The sequence below is a fragment of the Schistocerca serialis genome, chromosome 9 (genome assembly GCF_023864345.2).
Source record: "Schistocerca serialis cubense isolate TAMUIC-IGC-003099 chromosome 9, iqSchSeri2.2, whole genome shotgun sequence".
NCBI classification, from domain to species: Eukaryota; Metazoa; Arthropoda; class Insecta; order Orthoptera; family Acrididae; genus Schistocerca; species Schistocerca serialis.
The window spans coordinates 480499474-480527185 of NC_064646.1; positions in this window are offsets into that span (position 1 = coordinate 480499474).

The following is a 27712-nucleotide window of genomic DNA, read 5'->3' on the forward strand; positions in this document are numbered from 1 at the left end:
TAACGCGTCAGCTCCAGTAGCCAGTGTGAGGACAGTTTCAGGTAACCAATGATATCGAGAAAATGCAGTTTGCCTTTAGCGCTGAAACTGAACTTTTTCTGTCTTTAGTTTGCTCGTAGCAGTTAGCATTAATCGCCTTGAACAAAGCAATCGTGATATTAGTTCTGCTGCAAAAGTTGACCACCTCTCTCTCTGATACGTAGGACTTCATGAGATTGTGGTTAGCTTAAGACACGACTTTAAATTCAGGGCTACAAAACGCGTCTCCTACCGCAGTCCAGTCAATGGTCGATTAAGATCAGCTGTCGTCAGAGCATCTCGTGTTTCCGACATACACTACTGGCCATTAAACTTACTACACCAAGAAGAAATGCAGATGATAAACGGGTACTCATTGGACAAATATATTATACTAGAACTGACATGTGATTACATTTTCACGCAATTTGGGTGCATAGGTCCTGAGAAATCAGTACCCAGAACAACCATCTCTGGCCGTAATAACGGGCTTGATACGCCTGGGCATTGAGTCAAACAGAGCTTGGATGGCGTGTACAGGTACAGCTGCCCATGCAGCTTCAACACGATACCACAGTTCATCAAGAGTAGTGACTGGCGTATTGTGACGAGCCAGTTGCCCGGCCACCATTGACTAGAGTTTTCAGTTGTTGTGAGATGTGGAGAATGTGCTCGCCAGGGCAGCAGTCGAACATTTTCTGTATCCAGAAAGGCCTGTACAGGACCTGCAACATGCTGTCGTGCATTATCCTGCTGAAATGTAGGGTTTCGCAGCGATCGAATGAAGGGTAGAGCCACGGGTATTACACATCTGAAATGTAAGATCCAGTGTTCAAAGTATCGTCAATGCAAACAAGAGGTTACCGAGACGTGAAACCAATGGCATCCCATACCATCACACCGGGTGATACGACAGTATGGCGATGACGAATACACGTTTCCGATGTGCGTTCACAGCGATGTCGCCAAACACGGATGCGACCATCACGACGCTGTAAACAGATCCTGAATTCATCCGAAAAAATGTTTTGCCATTCGTGCACCCAGGTTCGTCGTGAAGTACACCATCGCAGGCGCTCCTGTCTGTGATGCAGCGTCAAGGGTAACCGCAGCCACGGTCTCCTAGTTGATAGTCCATGCTGCTGCAAACGTCGTCGAACTGTTCGTGCAGATGGTTGTTGTCTTGCAAACGTCCCCATCTGTTGACTCAGGGATCGAGAGGTGGCTGTACGATCCGTTACAGCCATGTGGATAACATGCCTGTCATCTCGACTGTTAGTGATGCGAGGCCGTTGGGATCCAGCACGGCTCTCTGTATTACCCTCCTGAACCTACCGATTCCATATTCTGCTAACAGTCATTGGATCTCGACCAACGCGAGCAGCAATGTCGCAATACGATAAACAGCAATCGCGATAGGCTACAATCCGACCTTTATCAAAGTCGGCAACGTGATGGTACGCATTTCTCCTCCTTACACGAGGCATCACAACAACGTTTCAGCAGGCAACACCTGTCAACTGCTGTTTGTGTATGAGAAATCGGTTGGAAACATTCCTCATGTCAGCACGTTGTAGGTGTCGCCACCGGCGCAAACCTTGTGTGAACGCTCTGAGAAGCTAATCATTTGCATATCACAGCATCTTCTTCCTGTCGGTTAAATTTCGCGTCTGCAGCCCGTCATCTTCGTGGTGTAGCAATTTGATTGGCCAGCAGTGTAGTTCTACAAGGTCTTTGGTTACTTTGCGGGCGCAGAACTCGGCGTCCGTGAGGTGATACGTAGCGACCCCTGGGCGGCCCCCGCCCGCCAGATCGCGACCCCAACCCGGCCGTCGTTGGCCGCGCCGCTGCTAATGCGCCGCTTCCTCTCGCCTTGCGCCATGCCGCACCGCGCCGCGTACAGTGGTGTGGCTGTGGTACGCGCCGCACTTGCGACACCGCACCCGCTGTCGCCGGGCCCGCGTTTAGCACGTGGCGCTCACGCCGACTCACACCGACTTCACCTAACGGATCGCCGAAACACCCCGCACCCCGCAACTCATCTTCGGCCGGATCGTCGACGGAACGGGACGGAGCGGAACGTCACCGGCAAGGTGTGCGACGTTTGCCACGTCGGACATTTGTCACGATTTTACCTGCTCCGAAGGGTTGGGTCCCTTGTCTCCTCCTCCTCGCTTACTGAGCCTTTCCGCTGGTTTACTTAACATAGATTTAACATGGATTTTCCACCACATTTGTAGAGAGAGTTTCGTTGTGGAAATTATTAAATGCATCTCGCATTGAAATCCGCACCAAATTTCGAGCCTCACAAGGGAACCTCCCCATCGCACCCCCCTCAGATTTAGTTATACGTTGGCACAGTGCATAGGCCTTGAAAAACTGAACACAGATCAATCGAGAAAACAGGAGGAAGTTGTGTGGAACTATGAAAAAATAAGCAGAATATACAAACTGAGTAGTCCATGCGCAAGACAGGCAACATCAAGGAAAACGTGAGGGCAGGAGCGCCGTGGTCCCGTGGTTACGGTGAGCAGCTCCGGACCGAGAGGTCCTTGGTTCAAGTCTTCCCTCGAGTGAAAGGTTTAATTTTTTATTTTCAGTTTATGTGACAAACTTTTATGTTTTCATCACTTTTTTGGGAGTGATTATCACATCCACAAGAAAACCTAAACTGGGCAAGGTAGAAGAATCTTTTTACCCATTCGCCAAGTGTACAAGTTAGGTGGGTCGACAACATATTCCTGTCATGTGACGCACATTCCGTCACCAGTGTCGTATAGAATATATCAGACGTGTTTTCCAGTTGAGGAATCGGTTGACCTATGACCTTGCGATCAAATGTTTTCGGTTCCCATTGGAGAGGCACGTCCTTTCGCCTACTAATCGCACGGTTTTGCGGTGCGGTCGCAAAACACAGACAATAAACTTACTACAGTGAACAGAGACGTCAATGACCGAACGGTCGCAGGCACGGTAGCTCAGCGTGTTCGGTCAGAGGGTTAACTGCCCTCTGTAATAAATAAAAACTGAGTTAATCGATCAACAACGAACTTAAACGGATGTCTTACGACGTTCGCCCCGAGCAGATGCAACGAACGAAGCCGCACAAAATGAGATTTAAAAAAAAAAAAAAAAAAAAAAAAACCGGACAGATCATAACTTTGCGAAAATAAAGAAAGTAACCTTTTCACTCGAGGGAAGACTTGAACCAATGACCTCTCGGTCCGCAGCTGCTCACCCTAACCACGGGACCACGGCGCTCCTGAGCTCATACTTCCCTTGATGTTGCCTGTCTTGCGCATGGACTACTCAGTTTGTATATTTTGCTTATTTTTCCATAGTTCCACACAACTTCTTCCTGTTTTCTCAACTGATCTGTGTTCAGTTTTTCAAGGCCTATCCACTGTGCAAACTTATAACTAAATCTGAGGGGGGTGCGATGGGGAGGTTCCCTTGTCAGTAAAACTTCGCCAGTCTTGGAGATTTTGCGTTCGTCTAAATTATACTTGCATTTTTCGGTGCTCCTGCAGCAGCTTTCTGTCGTGTTTTGTGTACCATGGGGTATCTGTTCCGCCTCTTATTAATTTATTTGGTACGAATCTCTCGAGTGTTGTTGATACTATTTCTTTGAACTTAAGCCACATATGGTCTTCACTTATATAGTTTGGAAGGATTGGAGACTGTCTCTTAGAAAGACGTCAACCGAATGTTTAGTTGCTTTTTTAAATAGATACATTTCCCGTTTAGTTTTGGTGAATTTCTTTGTTGCACAATTGGGCATCGCTACGACTCTGTTCACTTAATCCCTGTATCCGTCTTGATGCTCAGGATTATTTGTGGCTAAGAGGTCAAGTGTACTTTCGTAACCATTTACAACTTGAATGGCCTCGTGAACTAATTGTTCAAAATAATTTTAAAAAAGCATCTAGAACAATTACGGAACTTGTGTTCTATCTACAATAGGATCTGAAAATGTTTTTTTGTGAACATACAGAAATTGGATTCAAATGGCTCTGAGTACTATGGGACTTAACATCTGTGGTCATCAGTCCCCTAGAACTTAGAACTACTTAAACCTAACTAACCTAAGGACATCACACACATCCATGCCCGAGGCAGGATTCGAACCTGCGACCGTAGCGGTCATGCGGTTCCAGACTGAAGCGCCTAGAACCACAAGGCCACACAGGCCGGCGTCAACATACAGAAGGTAGATTGAAATTACTGCCAACTATAATTGTATGAGTGGGGTACCTATTTGTGATGAGAGGCAAGTTTTCTTTGAACTGTTCAGCAACTGTTTCATCGGAGACCGGGGGTTGGTAAAAGGAGCCAGTTATTAATTTATTCCGGTTGTCGAATATAACCTCAGCCCATACTAAGTCACAGGAACAATCTGCTTCAATGTCGCTTATGAGCTGGAAGCCACGCTACATTAGTTTTCCTTAAATTGTACTTCTTGTTTCTGTTGTAGTGCAGATAATTACGATTACGGCTTTTGCCTCCAAAACCTGGGATGCTTTCTCTGTAACCCTGTAAATACCAGAGCTAAACAATGAAGAACAACAACGTACGTTACAAGCATAGCATTCGTATTACTTCATTTCCTGTTTCTAACATTTTAAAATTGTATATCGACTTTAGGTAACATGCCAATCATAGATGGTCTTATCTATATTTAGTGAACGTATTTTCAGTCACTTTATTAACTAATGTTTCACCGCAAGGGATATCGCATTTTAGAGAGTAAATTAAAATGGAGTATGTCGTTCTTCTTTTCAAACATTCACATACCCATTTCTTCTTCCCTTATCGTCTTTTGGGCATGCAGTTGTAGTAATTAAAGTAGGCACAAATGCAGTGATCAAACAGAAATGATTAGCCTACATTCGCATTCTCTTTACATCGTTCCTTTCTTGTTGCTCTCATGGCGATGGACTGTTTCTATTGCTATCAGTAAGCGTGAAAGGAAGCTACCGCACAGACAGAGGGATCTTTATTCATACTTGGCAGTACTAATTACATACTGACATAATCGTCGGTATTGCTTTCGTTTCCCAAAAGTTATAAATATTTCTATTTCGGAAAAGAAACTCTGTAATTGGCCAAGATGTCGAAGAAGAAGGTCCCTTACATACTGGTTGTATCGAGTAAGATGTGGAGACGGCGGTCTGAAAGCGGACAGAAGTAGGAAGGGCGCCGCTTATCTGAGGGATCGCTACCTGGCGAAGGGGAAAGTGTGGCAAACGTCCGACGCGACAAATGTCCGGCATTCCACCGGCAAGTATACGGGGCCCATGAGAAATATGAGCCCACCCCCCTCCCCCCTCCCCGCAAAGAACTTGTGACGTCATGCTAGTCGCTTTGTCCGCCATACTTCGCGAACACTAGACTCCTTGAAGGGCCCACGGGAAACCAGTACGTCAACGAACAGCTATCCACTAAAAGTCATAACTTTTTCGTGTGTTATTGAGAGCTCGCACGCATTTAAACGCGCAGTGAAGAGTTATAAAAGTCGTCTGCAGTAGTTACTCGCCCCCTAGCGGAGCCGGCTGCAGTGTCAGGTACCGTGACGTACGCACTGCGGCCCGTCTTTCTAGTCGGTCTCGAAAGTACAGCGAGTGTGCCAACTTCTAGTGCCACCCTTGTAATGCCACTACCTCGGACGAGAAATGAAAATAAAAAATTAGCTCCAAAATTCCCAAAGATTTCCCCAAAACAAGTTCCAAATTCCATGAAAAATGGTTCAAATGGCTCTGAGCACTATGGGACTTAACATCTATGGTCATCAGTCCCCTAGAACTTAGAACTACTTAAACCTAACTAAACTAAGGACATCACACAACACCCCGTCATCACGAGGCAGTGAAAATCCCTGATGCCACCGGGAATCGAACCCGGGAACCCGGGCGTGGGAAGCGATAACGATACCGCACGACCACGAGCTGCGGACCATAAAAAATGAACAAGCAAACAAATTTCCAGTTGACACTATTATTTGGATATTAAGCAGTAACTGAATCTAATACTTAGTAATTTATTAACATACGAAAGAAAGATAGGATTCCAGTAAAATCAAACTCAAAATTCAAAATCATAGTAAATCGCAAAATCATTATAATTAAAATTCGCAAAGTAGAATCAACGTTCCAAACAATACTCCATGTCAGTACGCTTTTGAGATTCGTGAGTTATGGCTAAGGATAATTCAATGCATTATCATTACGTTTGAGAGCTAGCCGAAGCAGGTCATACTTTTGAATGCTCGTATATGTAGGCGCAATTAGATTGTTTTTACACAACTGATTATTGCGATCTACTATGACGCAGTGAAACGATACTTTGACTTCAAATATTACGTTATTTAGAATTCAGATAGAGGACTTGCATATCTTAGACAGAAGTGACTTTTAATTAGATGACCTGAAGTTAACACTATTTAGGAAGTGAACACAGACAGACAATTTCATTCGTAATAACTAATGGACTATGGAACTTGGCGCTAGTAACGAAGCATATAATTTATAATTTCCCCCAACACCAGGGAAAGCATCTTCCTCACGGCTCTGTTAGACTTGGCTGTCCTCTGCTAGAGTAGTGCTGTGCGGTATGGGATGATTACCAGATAGGATTAACGGAGGACATAGAAGTTGAAAGAAGGGTGTGACGTACATGGTCATATATGAGCTTGTAGGTCCTCGGTGGCATCGATCACGGCGAAAAATTGGCTGTAAATACCGGTGGACCCATCGTTATCTACATCCAGTAATGTGGTCGACACACACACACATTTGGTTTCACAAGTTTTACTTCCGTAAATGTCAGACCCCCCTCATTGAAACAGTAATGGCCAACCCGTGTCTTAATTACGTAATTAAATTTCGTGTACCAGGCCAGCACATACTGCACCTTCTAATTAAATGATTATATATCTGTGCAGTGTTACCTAACCAACCCACAACAGTGGAACGATGGATGTGGCACTTTTACATGGAAGTTAATCAGCAATCATTGTCAATTGTCCTTCTTCACTCACCGACTTCTTATCAACAACAACACATCATTTCACCATTACATTATTGCTGTTTTGACTGACTCGGGTTCCACGCACCAAATCTCTGAACAGACTGACCTAAAAGTAGCTTCAGGCTCAGTGCTTATAGAGCTTTGCAAAAATGGCTGCTAAAGTTTGACGCTGTTAAATAGGTAATTTCGATAATCTACATTTAGCATTTTATACCTCGCATTAATTGAATAGCGCAGAAAATTTGATTTGGTCGAAGCTTTATATTACAAGAGGAGAGCCTTCTTGATGACGAAAATTGCAAAAATAGCTAAATAAACAATACCATATTTAAAGTGATGTGTTGATTACCCGGAAACTAACTAAGCGCTGATGTTCCTGCCGTCTTTTGGAAATTTCTACGTGAATACTTCAAGGATTTGTGTCGGTTATTTTTAACTTTATCAGTAACATAGTAATTACATCAGTTTACGTATCAACATTATGATTGGAATAGGAAATTATTACTGTTAGTATTATGTCTATATGCTCGTCGTCAAATATGTGGAGACTAGGAATCGTACGTACTCGGTTTGGTAGACAAACATTTCAAAGAAATCGTATCAATGAGTTTTATTACAAAAAAAGCAAATGACAATTACACAGAAGTCTCGCAAGCAAAGGGCGACATACAGCAATCTCTTCAGTATAACAGTTCCCCAAGTCTGTGTTACATAGAGTGTACAAGCGAAGTAACTAGCGTTGACGCTTCTATCCACGTCGCTAGTGTTGGAGCTGCTGTTCAACTGCGTGGCCGCGAGTCGGTCCTCTGCATATAGTGGCCGCTGCTGTCACGTTGTTGTCCTGGAGAGGGGTCGGTCAGCGAGCGATTGGCTGACATCTTCTCACAGCCATCTCTGTCGTTCCTGACTGGCGAGCCGGCGCTTGACTTTATCCCGTAACAGTTAATTAATTGAAGTGGACTTTAGCAAAACTAGCTACTTGAAATGGTTCAAGCCGGCCGAAGTGGCCGTGCGGTTAAAGGCGCTGCAGTCTGGAACCGCAAGACCGCTACGGTCGCAGGTTCGAATCCTGCCTCGGGCATGGATGTTTGTGATGTCCTTAGGTTAGTTGGGTTTAACTAGTTCTAAGTTCTAGGGGACTAATGACCTCAGCAGTTGAGTCCCATAGTGCTCAGAGCCATTTGAAATGGTTCAAATTAATTAGGAAATTATTCTGACTAATGTAATTTAGCAAAATTGGGCCTGGTCTTATACTTGGAACTGCAGAATGACAGCATGCTATGGTACATCTCTCATTAAAACTTAATATAAGCAAACAAGCAGAAAAAAAATCATTTACGGAAGCAAATAACAAGACAAAATGGGAAGGGTTGCACCTTGCTTTGTTACAAGGGGAGCTCATTTTGCTTTATCACGAAATAGGTGGGATGTCATACGTGAGATGGACCGCCGTGAAACTAATATTGTTGTTGAGGTCTTCATTCCAGAGACTGGTTTGATGGAGCTCTCCATGCTACTCTATCCTGTGCAAGCTTCTTCATCTCCCAGTACTTACTGCAACCTCCATCCTTCTGAATCTGTTTAGTGTATTCATCTCTTGGTCTCCCTCTTCGATTTTTACCCTCCACGCTGCCCTCCAATACTAAATTGGTGATCCCTTGATGCCTCAGAATATGCCCTACCAACCGATCCCTTCTTCTGCTCAAGTTGTGCCACAAATTTCTCTTCTCTGCAATTCTATTCAGTACCTCCTCATTAGTTATGTGATCTACCCTTCTAATCTTCAGCATTCTTCTGTAGCACCACATTTCGAAAGCGTCTGTTCTCTTCTTGTCTAAACTATTTATCGTCCACGTTTCACTTCCATGCATTTCTACACTCCCTGACACTCAAATCTGTACTCGATGTTAACAAATTTCTCTTCTTCAGAAACGTTACATTTTATATCCTCTCTGTTTCGACCATCATCAGTTAATTTTGCTCCCCAAATAGGAAAACACATTTACTACTGTAAGCGTCTGATTTCCTAATCTAATTCCCACAGCATCATCCGGTTTAATTCGATCACATCCATTATCCTCATTTTGCTTTCGTTGATGTTCATCTTATATCCTCCTTTCAAGACATTGTCCATTCCGTTCAACTGCTCTTCCAAGTCCTTTGCTGTCTCTGACAGAATTACAATGTCATCGGCGAACCTCAACGTTTTTATTTCTTCTCCATGGACTTTAATACCTACTCCAAATTTTTCTTTTGTTTCCTTTACTGCTTGGTCAATATACAGATTGAATAACGTCGGGGATAGACTACAACCCTGTCTCACTCCCTTCCCAACCACTACTTCCCTTTCATGCCCCTCGACTCTTATAACTGTCATCTGGTTTCTGTACAATTTGTAAATAGCCTTTCGCTCCCTGTATTTTACCCCTACCACCTTCAGAATTTGAAAGAGAATATTCCAGTCAACATTGTCAAAAGCTTTCTCTAAGTCTACAAATGCTAGAAACGTAGGTTTGACTTTCCTTAATCTTTCTTCTAAGATAAGTCGTAGGGTCAGTATTGCCTCACGTGTTCCAACATTTCTACGGAATCCAAACTGATCTTCCCAGAGGTCGGCTTCTACCAGTTTTTCCATCCGTCTGTAAGGAATTCGTGTTAGTATTTTGCAGCCCTGGCTTATTAAACTGATAGTTCGGCAATTTTCACATCTGTCAACACCTGCTTTCTTTGGGATTGGAATTATTATATTCTTCTTGAAGTCTGAGGGTATTTCGCCTGTCTCCTACATCATGCTCACCAGATGGTAGAGTTTTGTTAGACCTGGCTCTTCCGAGGCTGTCAGTAGTTCCAATGGAATGTTGTCTACTCCCGGGGCCTTGTTTCGACTTAGGTCTTTCAGTGCTCTGTCAAACTCTTCGTATCTCCTAATATCAGACTTTAATGTTGCACAGCGTACAGGTGTGTCTGAACACACAGTGCACCGAACACTCCTAACGACGGGCCTCAGCAGCCGACGACCCGTACAGGTATCAATGTTGATTGCACAATATCTGGAACTGCGACTGAAATTGGCACGTGGCCATCGGCACTGGCATTCCGGTGGGAGGGCGCGAATCCGTCGTCTTCCAGGGGAAGAGCTCGTCGATATCTGCACTGCTGGATGGGGACACGTTGGCGGCGGCTGCGTTATGTTCTGGGCAACATTTACGTTCGCCAACAGTGGCGTTCATGCAAGGCACCATGACGGCCACGAAGTATTGTATACTGGTTGCAGACGGCGTACATCCCTTCATGAAGATCATGTTTCCCGTCGGCAGTGATATTTTCCAACAAGATAATGCTCTATGTCACACGGCCAGGAGTGTGATGAAGTGGTTCGAGGAACACAGTGGCGCGTTCCAATTACTTTTCTGGCCCCACCAATTCGCCAGATCTGAGCCCGATCTAACACATCTGTGATGTGATTGAATGTGGCGCCAGAGCTCATCGCTCCCCTGTCCGGAATTTACGCGCATTTTGGTGACCTGTCTGTGTGTGTGCGTGTGCAGATGTGGTGCCGGCTCCCTCCGGCGAACTACCAAGCTCTCATTGTTTCCGGGCCACGACCTGTCGCCGCTGTTATCTACTACATCTACATCCATACTCCGCAAGCCACCTGACGGTGTGTGGCGGAGGGTACTTTGAGTACCTCTAGCGGTTCTCCCTTCTATTCCAGTCTCGTATTGTTCGTGGAAAGAAGGATTGTCGGTATGCCTCTGTGTGGGCTCTAATCTCTCTGATTTTATCCTCATGGTCTCTTCGCGAGGTATACGTGGGAGGGAGCAATATAATGCTTGACTCGTCGGTGGAGGTATATTATCGAAACTTCAACAAAAGCCCGTACCGACCTACTGAGCGTCTCTCCTGCAGAATCTTCCACTGGAGTTTATCTATCATCTCCGTAACGCTTTCGCGATTACTAAATGATCCTGTAACGAAGCGCGCTGCTCTCCGTTGGATCTTCTCTATCTCTTCTATCAACCCTATCTGGTACGGATCCCACACTGGTGAGCAGTAATCAAGCAGTGGGCGGACAAGCGTACTGTGACCTACTTCCTTTGTTTTCGGATTGCATTTCCTTAGGATTCTTCCAATGAATCTCAGTGTGGCATCTGCTTTACCGACGATCAACTTTTTATGATCATTCCATTTTAAATCACTCCTAATGCCTACTCCCATATAATTTATGAAATTAACTACTTCCAGTTTCTGACCTGCTATATTGTAGCTAAATGATAAAGGATCCGTCCAAGAAGTGGACATACCGGCTGTTGTTGTTGTTGTTGTCTTCAGTCCTGAGACTGGTTTGATGCAGCCCTCCATGCTACTCTATCCTGTGCAAGCTTCTTCATCTCTCAGTACTTACTGCAACCTACATCCTTCTGAATGTGCTTAGTGTATTCATCTCTTGGTCTCCCTCTACGATTTTTACCCCCAACGCTGCCCTCCAATACTAAATTGGTGATCCCTGGATGCCTCAGAACATGTCCTACCAACCGATCCCTTCTTCTAGTCAAGTTGTGCCACAAACTCCTCTTCTCCCCAATTCTATTCAATACCTCCTCATTAGTAATGTGATCTGCCCATCTAATCTTCAGCAGGTCACCTGTTAGACAGGTGATTATATTGTTCTGGCTGATCAGCGTACAATATGCTTCAAAGAAGCACATAGTTTACTCGCACCTTACGTGAAACCGTGGCCCGCGGGTGTTCTGTGTTATGCGTCACGCATCAACATTGATCTACCTCCATTAAAAGAAATCCTATTAAAGAGGTCAACGGAGTATTACTGTGTATTTGTGGTTACTGTGTGTTTCTTTGTGGGTTCAAAAATGGCTCTGAGCACTATGGGACTTAACATCTATGGTCATCAGTCCCCTAGAACCTAGAACTAATTAAACCTAACTAAACCTAAGGACAGCACACAACACTCAATCATCACGAGACAGAGAAAATCTCTGACCCCGCCGGGAATCTTTTTTTTTTTTTTTGTAACCATATATATTTATTTAAATATATTAACAATGATACATTTAAAAAAGACATTTTATTCTATTAACCTATTATATTTCTAATGTTGGTTAATATTACTGTGATTTTATATGTTTTCGTTTTTGTATTTTCCTTTTTCGTTTTTCTCTTATTGTTGTTCCTTAAACCCTTTCACATGGACTTTTGTCATCTTTTTTTTTTGGGGGGGGGGGGGGGGGGTTAGACACTGCAGGACAGGCACATAACAGTTTATATTTGGCATCGATGCGTTGATTTTGAGTTTATGTTTCTGTATGTGATGCACTTGTGATGCCACAGGCACATTGTGTGTTCTGGTTTGATCTCTTTCTCTAGTTTACACTGTCAAGTGGGACAGTGTGAGGGAAACGTCACCATGATAGGTCGATCAGAAGTGGAAGAAACTTTTTTTAGATATACTACAGATATACCCAAAATTGAAGAAGAGACAAAATTTTGTCGTATTACATAAGAGAAGCAGAAAGGAGAGTGTGAGTAAACAATAGAATTTTATAGGCACAAAGTAAAGGAAATCATTAAAAAAATATCTAATAATAAAAATAATAATAATAATGTCTAGTTGGCACTTTCCAGTAAGTAATGCTTGTCTCCTAGTCAGTATAGTACAAATAATGGAAAAAAATTAGTTAATTAATTTAAAAAAAATCGAACCCGGGAACCCGGGCGTGGGAAGCGAGAACGCTACCGCACGACCACGAGCTGCGGAATTCTTTGTGGGACATATCTGCCACGAATGGCATATGTTTTCGCTTCGCGTCTGATGTTGCGGATGAACGCGCATTGTTTCACTTGTAGCTACAACGCTCAGAAAGATTTTTGTGGCGGCGGATTATCCTCGAGCCTGTGTGGTAAGCTTGTTATGTCAACACGGGCTGCGGCCCGACGCGGTGCGTCATCGCAGTTGCGTGTCGGCCGGTGCGTTGCGCAGTCGCACGGCCTGGGCGCAGGCCGGCCACCTGGGAGCGCAGCGCGTGTCTGCTGCTGGCCATGGCGAGCACAGGACGCGTGCGCCTCAGGTGCGGCTAGAGGCGCGGGGCAAAGAGCGGCTTGCGCGGTGTTCCGCACGCTGCTCGTTTCTCTGTCTACATCTGTTGATACGTAATCAGCACGGTTTCAGAAAACATCGTTCTTGTGCACAGCAGCTAGCTCTCTATTCGCACGAAGTAATGGCCGCTATCGACGATTCCGTATTTCTAGATTTCCTGAAAGCTTTTGACACCGTTCCTCACAAGCGACTTCTAATCAAGCTGCGGGCCTATGGGGTATCGTCTCTGTTGTGCGACTGGATTCGTGATTTCCTGTCAGAAAGGTCGCAGTTCGTAGTAATAGACGGCAAATCATCCAGTAAAACTGAAGTGATATCGGGTGTTCCCCAGGGAAGCGTCCTGGGATCTCTGCTGTTCCTGGTCTATATAAATGACCTGGGTGACAATCTGAGCAGTTCTCTTAGGTTGTTCGTAGATGATGTTGTAATTTACCGTCTAGTAAGGTCATCCGAAGACCAGTATCAGTTGCAAAGCGATTTATAAAAGATTGCTGTGTGGTGTGGCAGGTGGCAGTTGACGCTAAATAACGAAAAGTGTGAGGTGATCCACATGAGTTCCAAAAGAAATCCGTTGGAATTCGATTACTCGATAAATAGTACAATTCTCAAGGCTGTCAATTCAACTAAGTACCTGGGTGTTAAAATTACGAACAACTTCAGTTGGAAAGACCACATAGATAATATTGTGGGGAAGGCGAGCCAAAGGTTGCGTTTCATTGGCAGGACACTTAGAAGATGCAACAAGTCCACTAAAGAGACAGCATACACTACACTCGTTCGTCCTCTGTTAGAATATTGTGCGCGGTGTGGGATCCTTACCAGGTGGGATTGACAGACGACATCGAAAGGGTGCAAAAAAGGGCCGCTCGTTTTGTATTATCACGTAATAGGGGAGAGAGTGTGGCAGATATGATATGCGAGTTGGGATGGAAGTCATTAAAGCAAAGACGTTTTTCGTCGCAGTGAGATCTATTTACGAAATTTCAGTCACCAACTTTCTCTTCCGAATGCGAAAATATTTTGTTGAGCGCAACCTACATAGGTAGAAATGATCATCAAAATAAAATAAGAGAAATCAGAGCTCGAACAGAAAGGTTTAGGTGTTCGTTTTTCCCGCGCGCTGTTCGGGAGTGGAATGGTAGAGAGATAGTGTGATTGTGGTTCGATGAACCCTCTGCCAAGCACTTAAATGTGAATTGCACAGTAATCATGTAGATGTAGATGTAGATGCGTACTTCGCAAGCCGCCGTACGGCCCGTGGCGGACGTTACCTTCCACGGCTACCAGTCAGTTCCTTACCTGATCCACTTGCAAATACAGCGAGGCAAAAACGACTGTCTGTTTGCTTCGGGTTGAACCCTAATTTCTCTTATCGTATCTCCGTAGTCCTTACGCTATAAGTACGTTGGCGGCAGTAGAATCGCTCTGCAGACATCTTTAAATGCCAATTCTCTAAATTTTCTCAATAACCTTTCGCGAACAGACCACCTATTCCATTCCAGGGATACTCAGTTGAGTTCACGAAGCGTACTGATCGATGCTACCAGTAACAAATCTAACTGGCCGACACTGAACTGCTTCAATGTCGTCCTTTAATCCGACTAGGTGCGGATCCCAAACACTCAAGCAGTATTAAAAAATGGGTCGCACTGCTGATCTATACGGGGTGTACTTTGCAGAAGAACCACACTTTTGTTAAATTCTACCTGTTCACCGAAGCCTTACCCACTACCGTCCATACATGCTCATTCCATTTCATGTCGCTTTGCAGCCTTATGCACAGATATTTAATCGACATGACTTTGCCAAGCAGTTCGTTACTAATACTGTATTCGTACGTTACGGGATTGTTCTTCGTATTCATTTGCGTTAATTTACATTTAGAGCAAGCTGCCATTTATCGCACGGATTACAAATAATGCCTTGTATTCTACAGTCACTCAGCCACCAGCCACATTATCAGCAGACAACCGCAGACCGCTGCCCCCCCCCCCCCACCCCCACCCACCGGCCCCCTTCCGCAGGTCATTTATGTACGAGGGTTGGAACTTTAATAGTGGCAACTATTTATTCACAGCTCGTACAAAATAGATTGTTGTTGTTGTGGTCTTCAGTCCTGAGACTGGTTTGATGCAGCCCTCCATGCTACTCTATCCCATGCAAGCTTCTTCATCTCCCAGTACTTACTGCAACCTACCTCCTTCTGAATCTGCTTACTTTATTCATCTCTTGCTCTCCCTCTACTATTTTTACCCTCCGCGCTGCCCTCCAATGCTAAACTTGTGATCCCTTGATGCCTCAGAACATGTCCTACCAACAGGTCCCTTCTTCTTGTCAAGTTGTGCCACAGACTCCTCTTCTTCCCAATTCTGTTCAATACCTCCTCATTAGTTATGTGATCTACCCATCTAATCTTCAGCATTCTTCTGTAGCACCACATTTCGAAAGCTTCTTTTCACTTCTTGTCCAAACTATGTATCGTCCGTGTTTCACTTCCATATATGGCTACACTCCATCCAAATACTTCCAGAAACGACTTCCTGACACTTAAATCTATACTCGATGTTAACAAATTTCTCTTCTTCAGAAACGCTTTCCTTGCCATTGCCAGTCTACATTTTATATCCTCTCTACTTCGACCATCATCAGTTATTTTGCTCCCCAAATAGCAAAACTCCTTTACTACTTTAAGTGTCTCATTTCCTAATCTAATTCCCTCAGCATTACCCGACTTAATTCGACTGCATTCCATTATCCTCGTTTTGCTTTTGTTGATGTTCATCTTATATCCTCCTTTCAAGACACTGTCCATTTTGTTCAACTGCTCTTCCAAGTCCTTTGCTGTCTCTGAAAGAATTACAATGTCATCGGCGAACCTCAGAGTTTTTATTTCTTCCCATGGATTTTAATACCTACTCGGAATTTTTCTTTTGTTTCCTCTACTGCTTGTTCAAAATACAGATTGAATAATATCGGGGAGAGGCTACAACCCTGTCTCACTCCCTTCCCAACCACTGCTTCCACAAAATAGATACGTGTTTCAAAGTTTTACTGACCTTCAAAGTAGTCACCAGCATTTTGTATAACCCGTTGCCAGCGATGTGGAATTCGTGGGATTGTCTTAGCAGTGCCAGTTGTGTTGACAGTTCGAGCGGTGCGGTCTATTGCCCGACGAATTTGTAACAGCTGGTCGTAGTTTCTGTTCCAAAAATGAACAGCATAGAGACAGAATTGATGACACTTTCTGCGGGACCTGACCATGATTTTGTAGGACAATGCTCGAGCACGTACAGTGCAAGCTGTTACTGATTTGTTTGACAGATGGAGCCACTAAGTGCTATACCATCTACTGCACTACCCTGACTTAAGCCATCGTAAGTTCAACTCGATTTCTAAACTGAAGGAAACACTTCACGGCATTTGTTTCAGAACTGCTACGAATTCGTCGGGTAATAGACCGCACCGCATGAACTGCCACCACAACTGGCACTGCTAAGAGTATCCTACGACTTCCACATCGCTGGCAACCGGTTATACACAATGCTGGTGACTATTTTGCAGGTCAGTAAAACTTTGAAGTACGTGTCTATTTTGTACGAGCTGTAAATAAATAGTTGCCTCTATTAAAGTTTCAACCCTCGTATATGGAATATAATAGCGGTCCTCTCATACTTCCCTGAGACACTCTTAACGATACCCTTATCTCTGATGAACATTCGCCGTCGAGGTCAACATACTACGCTCTGTTGCTTAACCTAACCTAACGTAAGAAGTCTTCGAGCGACTAGCGTGTCATTCCGGTACGCTCGGACTTTAACAGTCTGTGCTGCCGCATCGTGCCAGACGTTTTCCGGAGGTCTAGGAATAGGGAATCTCGCTCTTGCCCTTCATCAATGGTTCGCAGTACATCATGTGAGAAAACGGCGAGCTGAATTTCACATGTGCGATGCTTTGTAAGACCGTACTCGTTCGTGGACAGAAGCTCTTCCGTCTCAAGGAAATTGTCTGTATTCGAACTGAGAATAAATTCAAAAATTCTGCGGTGGATCGATGTTACGGCTATTGGTCAATAATTTGGCGGGTCCGCTCTTTTATCCTTCTTATATACAGGAGTCACCTGACCTTTTTACCAGTCGCTTCGGGCTTTGCGCTGGGCATGAAATTAGCGATAAAAGGACCGATGCAAAACTGAATTGTGTTTCCACCCGGACCTGGCGACTTATTTCTTTTCAACTCTTTCGGTTGTTTCTCCACGCTACGGACGCGTATTGCTATCTCTGCCATACTGGGGTATTTGCGATGGTCAAACGACAGTATGTTTGTACGATTGTCGTGCGTGTACAATTTCTTAAACCCGAAATTTAAAACTTCGGCTTTCCTTTTGATATCTTCTGCTGCCACACTAGATTGGTCAACGATTGACTGCACTGAGCCTTCGGCCCGCTAAGCGATTTTACATAGGACGAGAATTTCTTCTGGTTCTCAGCAAGGTCTTTTGCTAAGATTGAAAGGCATATACAAAGGGTAAATTAATTCAAGTTTTGTAAGAAAATATTATATTGAAGCAGAGATGATCAAATGTAGTATAGACCGTGTAGGAGCGTCGCTGCTCAACAGCGATCGCTGATTCAGGGTGTTATGTGGTAATGCGTTAGGGTAACTTTAGTTCGCGAGGTATATGGAGGACTCTCAAGTGTAAAGATGTGTTGTATCTGATGTGTGCTGGAGATGTACTTACTCGCAATGGGCAGTAATGGTTTTTTATTAGCAAGATACTATTGTGTTTGCTAACTGTAAAAGGAATCTCAACATAAGTTGGAAATAATTGAGGTAAAGGAAGTCGTTTTGTTACTGATGCAATGCACGTATTCGTAAGTGATGATTGAGACAATGTGTAGCCGTCACATCCAATGATTTTGTAAAGCTAAATGTTAATGTATAATCAGTTTATTGAGTGTGTTAATTGTGAGCATTATTAATTTTCAAAGCGTCAAAATACAAGTCTTAAAGTTAGTGCCTTATTATTACTTACCACAAGTCGATACCAGTTCCCAGAGGCATCTCATTTTTGATTAAATATTTTTCTCAAGAAGTTATTGTCTCAGTCGTATTCGATTTAATTAAAATGCATGCTAAGCAACAGCCTTGCAGAATTTGCTAACTATAAAATTTAAAGCACGGTCAGAGAGCAGTGCGAAGAGCGTTACCATTGAGCAGATAAAGGTAATAAAGTTTATTATTTCAGGACAGCATTCATTAAACACAGGAACCATTATTTTCAAATTTATTAGGTTTTGTTCTATTACCAGGGCAAATTTCAAATCAGTAGTGTTGCATCATATTCAGTTTTTGTGTTAGGTAAATTCTAGCAGTTTTGGTTTGGTTTAAAGTTATTAACTGTTTATATTCTCGCAGCTAAATTAAATTTACAGTACAGGGCAAAGCGCATAGGTGACGAGGTAAAATTCTCATTGACATGTAATTCCCATTCTAACAGTTGTGTTTTGGACTACTGTCAGTTACATAATTTCAATCACATTCCAAACGTACATGTTTCAAGGTATGTCGGTGGCAGTCGTCGTATTCTGCGCATACCGATCTTTTTACTGGCGCATGAGTTTCTACTGTCGTTTGGCTGTCGGCATTTATGTGTTCTTTCTTGAACCGATACTGCAACAGTTCCTGCAGCCTTAGCGATTTCCGAATTTTGTTATTAAACCACGTCGGATGTTAACCGTCCTTAATCCACTTACTCGATAAACACATCTCCAGGGCGCGATTTACAGTCTGTTTAAAGTTTGACCGTAATTCTCCTGCATCCATCATACTGGAACTAAGTGATGTCGATTAATTTTCTACTTATAATGGAAAGCCAGGGGGTCGATGGATCTCGCGCTCACTGCGGAGGAATTGGTCGGACCGAAGGCTGGTGTGCAGTCGCAGTAACTAACAAAATGTTTATGAGGAAGAAAAACAAACACTTTCCTAAAGCAATCAGTTTTTAGGCTGAGTCGGCGTACGCCATCGATGAAAGTACGTCATCGATGAAACTACAACCTGTCCGTCGTAGCGCTGAGGGTGGTCGAAAGTTCATAAAAATTATTATTTATCGTTACGAATAGTAAGGTGTTCGTCCCACAGCCTCAAGAACGCAAAAAATAGTGCACAATTCCATATTTAGGAAAAGTCTCACTCAATGTAACCAGAAAGCTTAAATCCACGAACTTTGAAACATCCTTTTATGTGCACAGCACTGTTGGGCAGTGTTGACGCAGAGGTAAAGTCAGCTCTCCGGCGCCGGGAAAGAGTGGAATATACAAAGCCGCTTGTATAAGGAAAGCCATAGTTACAAGGTGAAGCATGAAGTACTACGTCACATCTATAAAGGAAGAGAGACGAAATACCTTGAAATAATTCAAATTAATGAACTCATACCCATCTGCCCGGCCTTAGTGCTTAATGACCAGACACAGTTCCTTTATCGTCATTTATAACTGCAGATACTACTCATAATCCCATCCTGGCCATGTCGTAAGTTAACCCTCTTACTCATCTCCACCATTTTTTCCCTTTATTTCGATTACTGTAATTTCTCTTGTCCTGTTGAAAAAATTGCTTTGTATCTTGCATATTCATCTGTTTGTAATACAGGACCCATTAAAGACAACACTACTTGTTCAGGCACTCCCTCAGAACATGTCACCAAAATTTACAGTTTAATTTTTTCTTCGAAGAACAGTTGTAATTTGTTATATAGTTCATCAATTAATGCGTCACATATTTTAAGTTAGTTAAATAATCTTACATCGCATTTACACTGAAATAATTGTTCTCGTTATATTCCTAAATCTAACATTAACAATTTTCATCTTCGGAAACAGAGATGCTCTGTAAAAGCATTAGTTTAAAATCATTGATCCTGCAAAAAATTTACTGCACCACATTTTTATCTTTGTACCTGATGATGGCATAACGGCCAACAACCGGTTTGTAAAATAAATATTCTAAAATATTACACGAATGTGTGTGTCTGTGTACACTAATAATGTACGTACGAGAGATAGACTTCTAGTTTTAATCCTCACCTTGGCGCAAAATTTGGGGTGGTGTCAGTCCTTCTCTAAACATTAACCGCTCGATGTTGGTGATATGAGGAAGGTCTTACTTGTATAAGTCTGCGTTTTGCCTATTCCAGAAACGTTACACATCGAAAACCAACTCAGTGACACTCTGGAAATACAGTGGTTTCGTAATCCGAGGAAAGTGGAACAAGTCACTGGATGCCATGTCAGGAGAGTACAAGGAGGTGAAGTAAAATTTGATGGGACAAAGAAGCAACAGGTGTAACTGTGTCGTGTTCAGAATGGGATGGGGCACCGTCGTAGAGCAAAAATATTCCTTGGGACATGTTCCCGTGATGCTTCGTCTTGACAGTCCCGATAACCTCGTGAGAAGGTATCAGTAGAATGTTTCTGTGACTACTTGCGTCTTGGGAGGATACTCTGTTAATATCACGCCATAGCATTCGAAAAAACACTCGACGGTGGAGAACGGAGTCATTGCAGTTTTGGCAGTACCAAATCCACACGTCTGCACTGTTTACTTTGCTACTTTGTCTTGGGGGTCATAGTAATACACCAAATACTTGTCCATGGTGATTCGGTGGCTAAGGAAGTCATCTCGATTGACCTGACACCGCTTCTACAGTTCCACTGTTTCCTCGGCTCGGCAGGCTTTTCGATTGCCAAAGAGGAGTGTCAAAGGACAATTGTTCGGAACAAACGCGCAACATAAGCAAACTCATATAACAATTTATATTAGAGATCTTCCCTCGACCTGAATTATTAATTACGATCAGAGAAATGAATTGATAGTAAATGTACTACTCATTGTCCACTAGTGTAGTAACCTAAAACAGATTTGCCTACTGGTTGAAAATAAGAGAATGTTTTGGATGCAGAGTGGGTGACACGGGCCCAGAGCCAAGCGCTGGAACAGTCGAAGACGCTGCCGGGTCCTTCTTAGAAAGCCAGCCTGGTCCTGCACACACCGTGGTGACACGCCATAGAATCACCATGCAAAGCACTAGGACGTCCTACAACTGCTACTTGCGCGAATGTTTTTACGAGGTGGAGTGAGGAGCAATTTTTAGTGAAAGGCGCTGCTGTCAGCCGAACGTAAGGAGCCGACTTTCGAGACGAACACTTCATCTTGGATGTGAAAAGAGAGCCCCAAGGTAGGGCTCTGAAAACTGTGAAGCACGGCCGAACCTGTAGCTCTTACAAAGCAAACTTTGTTTAAGGTTGTAAGATGTGCGGACGCTGGTTCATCTAAAGTTTTTCCAGAGTGACAGAGAAGCTCGACAGGGCTGAAGGAAAGCTGCCTCATTCGCCTGGGAGAGAGACAGGAAGAGCGAGGAATGACTTTTTTCAGAGGAGAGTGGTAGAAAAAAACTCACTAGTTAATCAAGTAGAACATAGCCCACAGAAGGGGACACCGGAGCTCAGGCCGTTCATAGCCCAACCCACTAAGTTGAGCATGTAACGAAGAACGCGGCAAAGCGAGGTTCCCTTGTCGGTCGCTCTCTTACAGGAATCACTTCACTTCTTCTCCTTGATTGTTGGTCAACTTCAGGTCTTGTCTCGTTTCTCGCTCACCGTTGCCGCTCCACCATCTTCGTGAGCCACCAGCTGACCTGACCCGTTTGGGGGACTCAGAAAATTTTCGGGCCATCCAACACTTAGCCGCTGACTGTGCCGTTGATCGAGGTCGCAGTGCTACAGTGACTGACAGCCACAGTACGGTGAGACTCGGCCTCTAATGCGTGATACGTAGGGAATTTCAAGTCAGTTTATAATCTTACAGTCACATAGCCTCACTCTAAAGATTTGCCTTGGGAAGTCATGAACAGTTTACTTCCAAACTCCACAACAGTTGTGGCGTTACTTCCTTAAAGAATTCTACGATTTTACTGTTGTGATCTTCAGTCCGAAAACTGTTTTGATGCAGCTCTCTGTGCTATTCTGAACTGCGCAAGTCTCTTTATCTCCAAATAACTACTGCATTCATCCCTTCAGTACTTAATTGATGATTCCTTGATGTCTCAGAATGTGTCTCTTCTTCTAATCAGTTTGCGCCACGAAATTTCTTTTCTCTCCAATTCTCTTCAGCGCCTCCTCATTAGTTACAAGACCTACACATCTTTCTTCTGTAGCACAACATTTCGAAAGGTTCTATTCGCTAATTGTCTAAACTGTTTACCGCCACGTTTCACTTCCATACATGGCTCACTCCATAGACATAGTTTCAGGAATGACTTTCAAAGGCTTAAATCTATATACGATGTTAACAAATTTCTCTTTCTGCCGAAATAGCAAAAGACATCTGCTACTTTAAGTGTCTCGTTTACTAATCTAATTCCCCCAGCATCACCTGATTTAAGTCGATTGCATTCCATTATCGTTATTTCCAAACCCTTTGCTGTCACTGACGGAATTACAGTGTTCGGAAAACCTCAAACTATTTATTTTTCCTCCCTGAACTTGAATTCCATTTCCAAATTTTTCTTTGGTTTCCTTTTCTGCTTGCCAAATGTACAGCTTTCTCTAAGTCTACAAATACTATAAATATAGCTTTGTTTTTTCTTAACCTATCTTCTAAGATACGTCATAGGGTTAGTACTGCCTCTCATGTTCCTACATTTCCTGGAGAACGAAAACGATATTCGCCGATATCGGCTTCTATCAGTTTTTACATTCTTCTGTAGGGAATTCATGTTAGTGTTTTACAATCGTCACATATTAAACTGATAGTTCGGTGATTTTCACACCTGTCAGCACCTACTTTCTTTTGACTTGGAATTATTTGGCCTGTTTCATACAACTTGCGCAACAGATGGAAGAGTTCTGTCATGGCTGGCTATCCCAAATCTCTCAGCAGCTCTGAGCAAATGTCTTCTACTGCCGGAGCCTTGTTTCATCGTAAGTGTTTCAGTGCTCCGTCAAATTCTTGTGGCTGTATCATACAGGGTGGTCCATTGATAGTGACCGGGCCAAATATCTCACGAAATAAGCATCAGACGAAAAAACTACAAAGAACGAAAATCGTCTGGCTTGAAGGGGGAAACCAGATGGGGCTATGGTTGGCCCGCTGAATGACGCTGCCATAGGTTAAACGGATATCAACTGCGTTTTTTTTTTTAAATAGGAACCCCAATTTTTTATTACATATTCATGTTGTACGTAAAGAAATATGAGTGTTTTAGTTGGACCACTTTTTCGCTTTGTGATAGATGGCGTATTTATAGTCACAAACGTATAAGTACGCGGTATCACGTAACATTCCGCCAGTGCGGACGGTATTTGCTTCGTGATACATTACCCGTGTTAAAACGGACCGTTTACCGATTGCGGAAAAGGTCGACATCGTGTTGATGTATGGCTATTGTGATCAAAAAGTCGAACGGGCGTGTGCTATGTATGCTGCTCGCTATCCTGGACGACATAATCCAAGTGTTTGGACCGTTCGCCGGATAGTTACGTTATTTAAGGAAACAGGATATGTTCAGCCACATGTGAAACGTCAACGGCCTGCAACAAATGATGATGCCCAAGTAGCTGTTCCAGCTGCTGTCGCGGCTAATTCGCACATCAGTAGCAGACAAATTGCGCGAGAATAGAGAATCTCAAAAACGTCGATGTTGAGAATGATACATCAACATCGATTGCACACGTACCATATTCCTATGCACCAGGAATTGCATGGCGACGATTTTGAACGTCGTGTACACTTCTGCCACTGGGCACAAGAGAAATTACGGGACGATGACAGATTTTTTGCATGCGCTCTATTTAGCGACGAAGCGTCATTCACCAACAGCGGTAAGGTAAACCGGCATAATATGCACTATTTGGCAACGGGAGGTCCACGATGGCTGCGACAAGTGGAAGATCAGCGACCTTGGCGGGTTAATGTATGGTGCGGCATTATGGGAGGAAGGATAATTGGCCCCCATTTTATCGATGGCAATCTAAATGGTGCAATGTATGCTGATTTCCTACGTAATGTTCTACCGATGTTACTGCAAGATGTTTCACTGCATGACAGAATGGCGATGTACTTCCAACACGATGGATGTCCGGCACATAGCTCGCGTGCGGTTGAAGCGGTATTGAATAGCATATTTCATGGCAGGTGGATTGCTCGTCGAAGCACCATACCGTGGCCCGCACGTTCACCGGATCTGACGTCCACGGAGTTCTTTCTGTGGGGAAAGTTGAAGGATATTTGCTATCGTGGTCCACCGACAACGCCTGACAACATGCGTCAGCGCATTGTCAATGCATATGCGAACATTACGGAAGGCGGACTACTCGCTGTTAAGAGGAATGTCGTTACACGTATTGTCAAATGCACTGAGGTTGACGGACATAATTTTGAGCATTTATTGCATTAATGTGATATTTACAGGTAATCACGCTGTAACAGCATGCGTTCTCAGAAATGATAAGTTGACAAGTTCATCTCCGTTTTGTTGGCCCTCTATGTAGTCCTTGCACCTTTAACCTTTCCCTTCTTTGCTCAGGACTGGTTCTCCATCAGAGCTCTTGATATTCATACAGTTTCTTCTCTTTTTCCTAATGACCTCTTTAATTTTGCTGTAGGCAGTATCTGTCTTATCCCTAGTGAAACATGCTTCCAAACCCTTATCTTTTACGTATTATCTCCAATAGTTCTACATTTCACCGTCAGTAGTTATATTCTATACTAACCAGTTTCATGACAGTTACTTGGTTCTTGCACGGTTTATTCTCATTTTCCCTCCGACCCTCATGTTAGTTACATCAAATTTGCGTTCACGCTGTTCACTGTTATCAAATGTTTATTATGAAGTTGCCACAGGTTCCTATTATTGTTTATGATTGACTTAATTGTTAACTGTCCAAATTTTGATAAGCAAATAAACCCAAGTAATTGGAATAGATGTATCAGTTAACACTTTTATCGATCCATCCCCACCAAGATATCTGATAGCAGGCGCAGAACCAGTGGTCAGCTTTTGCGTATTCCAAACGCCGTACAAGATATTCAGAACTGACCCGTCACTGATTTTCAGTGCTTCCACTGTCGCCTCCTTTGTAACACATCCATCTTCGAGCGCCAGGGCCTCCTCTTGTGATTTCCGTTCCTTCACGGGGAGAGGCCCTGCGATGTCGCGCTCGTCATTCACACTTGTCTCCCCACACTGGTAGCGCCTGGTCCTCCTGACTAGGGCGTCACGTCATTGTCTGTTGTCACCACACACTTCCACCCACTCAGCATGGAGTGTTGCGGCATTGTTCCCTCTCAAATGCAGCCACCGAGCTACCAGGCGGTAGTCAACTTTTCCAGCAGGCTCGTCTTTACGTTTCGGCTGTGCTAGCGGCGTGGTGCTATCTATACGTTGGCGTGCCGGTTGAAGGGTGCACGAGGATTTAAGTCGTGTACCTGCAGACAAAAAAATTAAATCTGAACTTTTTTTCAAGCTGATATTAAAAACAGATTAATCCAACAAATGTGACACTGTTGTGTACATAGTTCCGCGTAGTCAGCGCGTACACAACTTTCCCACAAGAGCGCGGCCCGCTAAGCACAACAGCGCAGGCGCAGCGCTCGTCCGTCTCCACACTACGAGATGGCGCTGTCTTAGAGACGGACCAAATTCTGCTTCCGCCGATCCGCGTATTAATATGTAACGCAGCCAATGAGATTGCTGCTAATGTTGAACCTTTTCTCATCGCGGATCACACTCGCGCAGTGATCCCTGAACGCTCGAGGTATTATAACGAGTGTACAGACCTCTGATTAGTCAGTCTGCATTAGTCTGTACCAGTCTGCATTTGTCTGCATCAGTCTGCGTTAGTCTGCATTAGTCTATAATCAAGTTTCAGTCAGTGCCTAATAAGATTACCATATTCCTATACACAGCCATGAAGAGAAATGTATAGACACTTTGTCAAATATCAGAGATATGTGAGAATAAGATTAACGTACCAAGACCAAAGGAACTTCAGATTGTCAATTGTAAATAGCATCCAGAACCAACTTAAGTTATTTTTATGCTTGTTATTATTTTAATAAATGTGTGTGAAAATTAATCAAGTTCTGTTTAAAGCTGGTCACCGTCAATCTGCTACTGTAAGCGTGCAAGTGGCATTTCTATCGTCTGACCTAACGGCAGAAGATAAACACGCCACGATAAGACCACGAGACATATTGCTGACACTCGCCTACTTCGTTAGAGCGACAAGTCAAAAATCTGATGGTGTGTGTACTGCAGGTCTTACAGTACGCACACCACAGACACCAACATTTTTAGAACGGCAATACTTTGACTAAGAACGTTGGATTCATCTATGCTGAAGTAATATTTTATTGCGCCTGAAGATGCGGCTATAAGCTGTGAAACCGGTAGTATGGTAAATTGAAACCAATTTTTACAAGCTGTCAGCAGCTGCGGGTGCCCTATGATGGCTCGATCTTCCACCATAATCGAGTCCATCAACATGAGGTGGCAAATATGAGGTAGCCAAGGAGGTGGAAACGTGGGTTCTACTATGCCAAGACTGCTTGGTAGCTACAACAGGAAAGCACAATTAATTAGCAGGAGTACAAAATAAGAAAGTATTTATTGCTTTGCTGTAGTCCATGATCAGTTGGTTGACAATTATAGAAGACGCCACTAGACTAAGCATCTGTAGAAAGACATAATTTACAAGTCACAAAACTTGCAGTGACGAATTAATCTCTCGTAATCTTGAGTGTCGAATCCGGTGAATTTGAAGACTAACCTGGAACTGGGCTACAGATACTTGATGGCAGCAACGACTGAACTGCAGACGATGACTGACATCGGGGCTGGCTGACCACTGAGCGCGGCTACGAACTGTAGACTGGCACAACCGCACTACTCTCCTGCTGCACGTGAAGCGGCCTAGCGGCGCCTCGCGGCGAGCCTAAGTATTGCGACTGGCTGTGTACTCTTCGGCTAGCACAGCCGTTCTTCTGTTCCGTTTCTCGAGAGAATCGCATCCGGCGGATCGATCTCTCAGGCAGCGGTGTGGTCGTATGACTGACGACATCGCACCCTACACATAAAAACAGAATGACTGTGTTATTCGTCATTATCTTTCCGGCAGTGGAAATATTTGGCATTTTTAACAATCTGATTAAAGACGTGCATGTACGATCTTTTGCACAAAATTGAACTTCTCAACTTGCAACTACACTTATTTTTTTTGTACTGGGTACCAATTTTTAAGTAGAATATCGTCAGTGAAATATAAGGAATTGTCCAGGAGAAATGATTTTACACTAGATTCAAAACTTGCTTAGCTGCCTGTCAGACGTTTTATGTTATTGAGCAAATGATCAAAAATGTTTGTTGCTGCAACCGCTACCCTTCGTTCAACTTTCGATCTAATTTATCTCCAGCTGAGCGCGTATTAATGGCTGATCGTAAACAGACGTACGCAAACATCGCAGCACACACATCCTGCGACACCTCACTTAGTG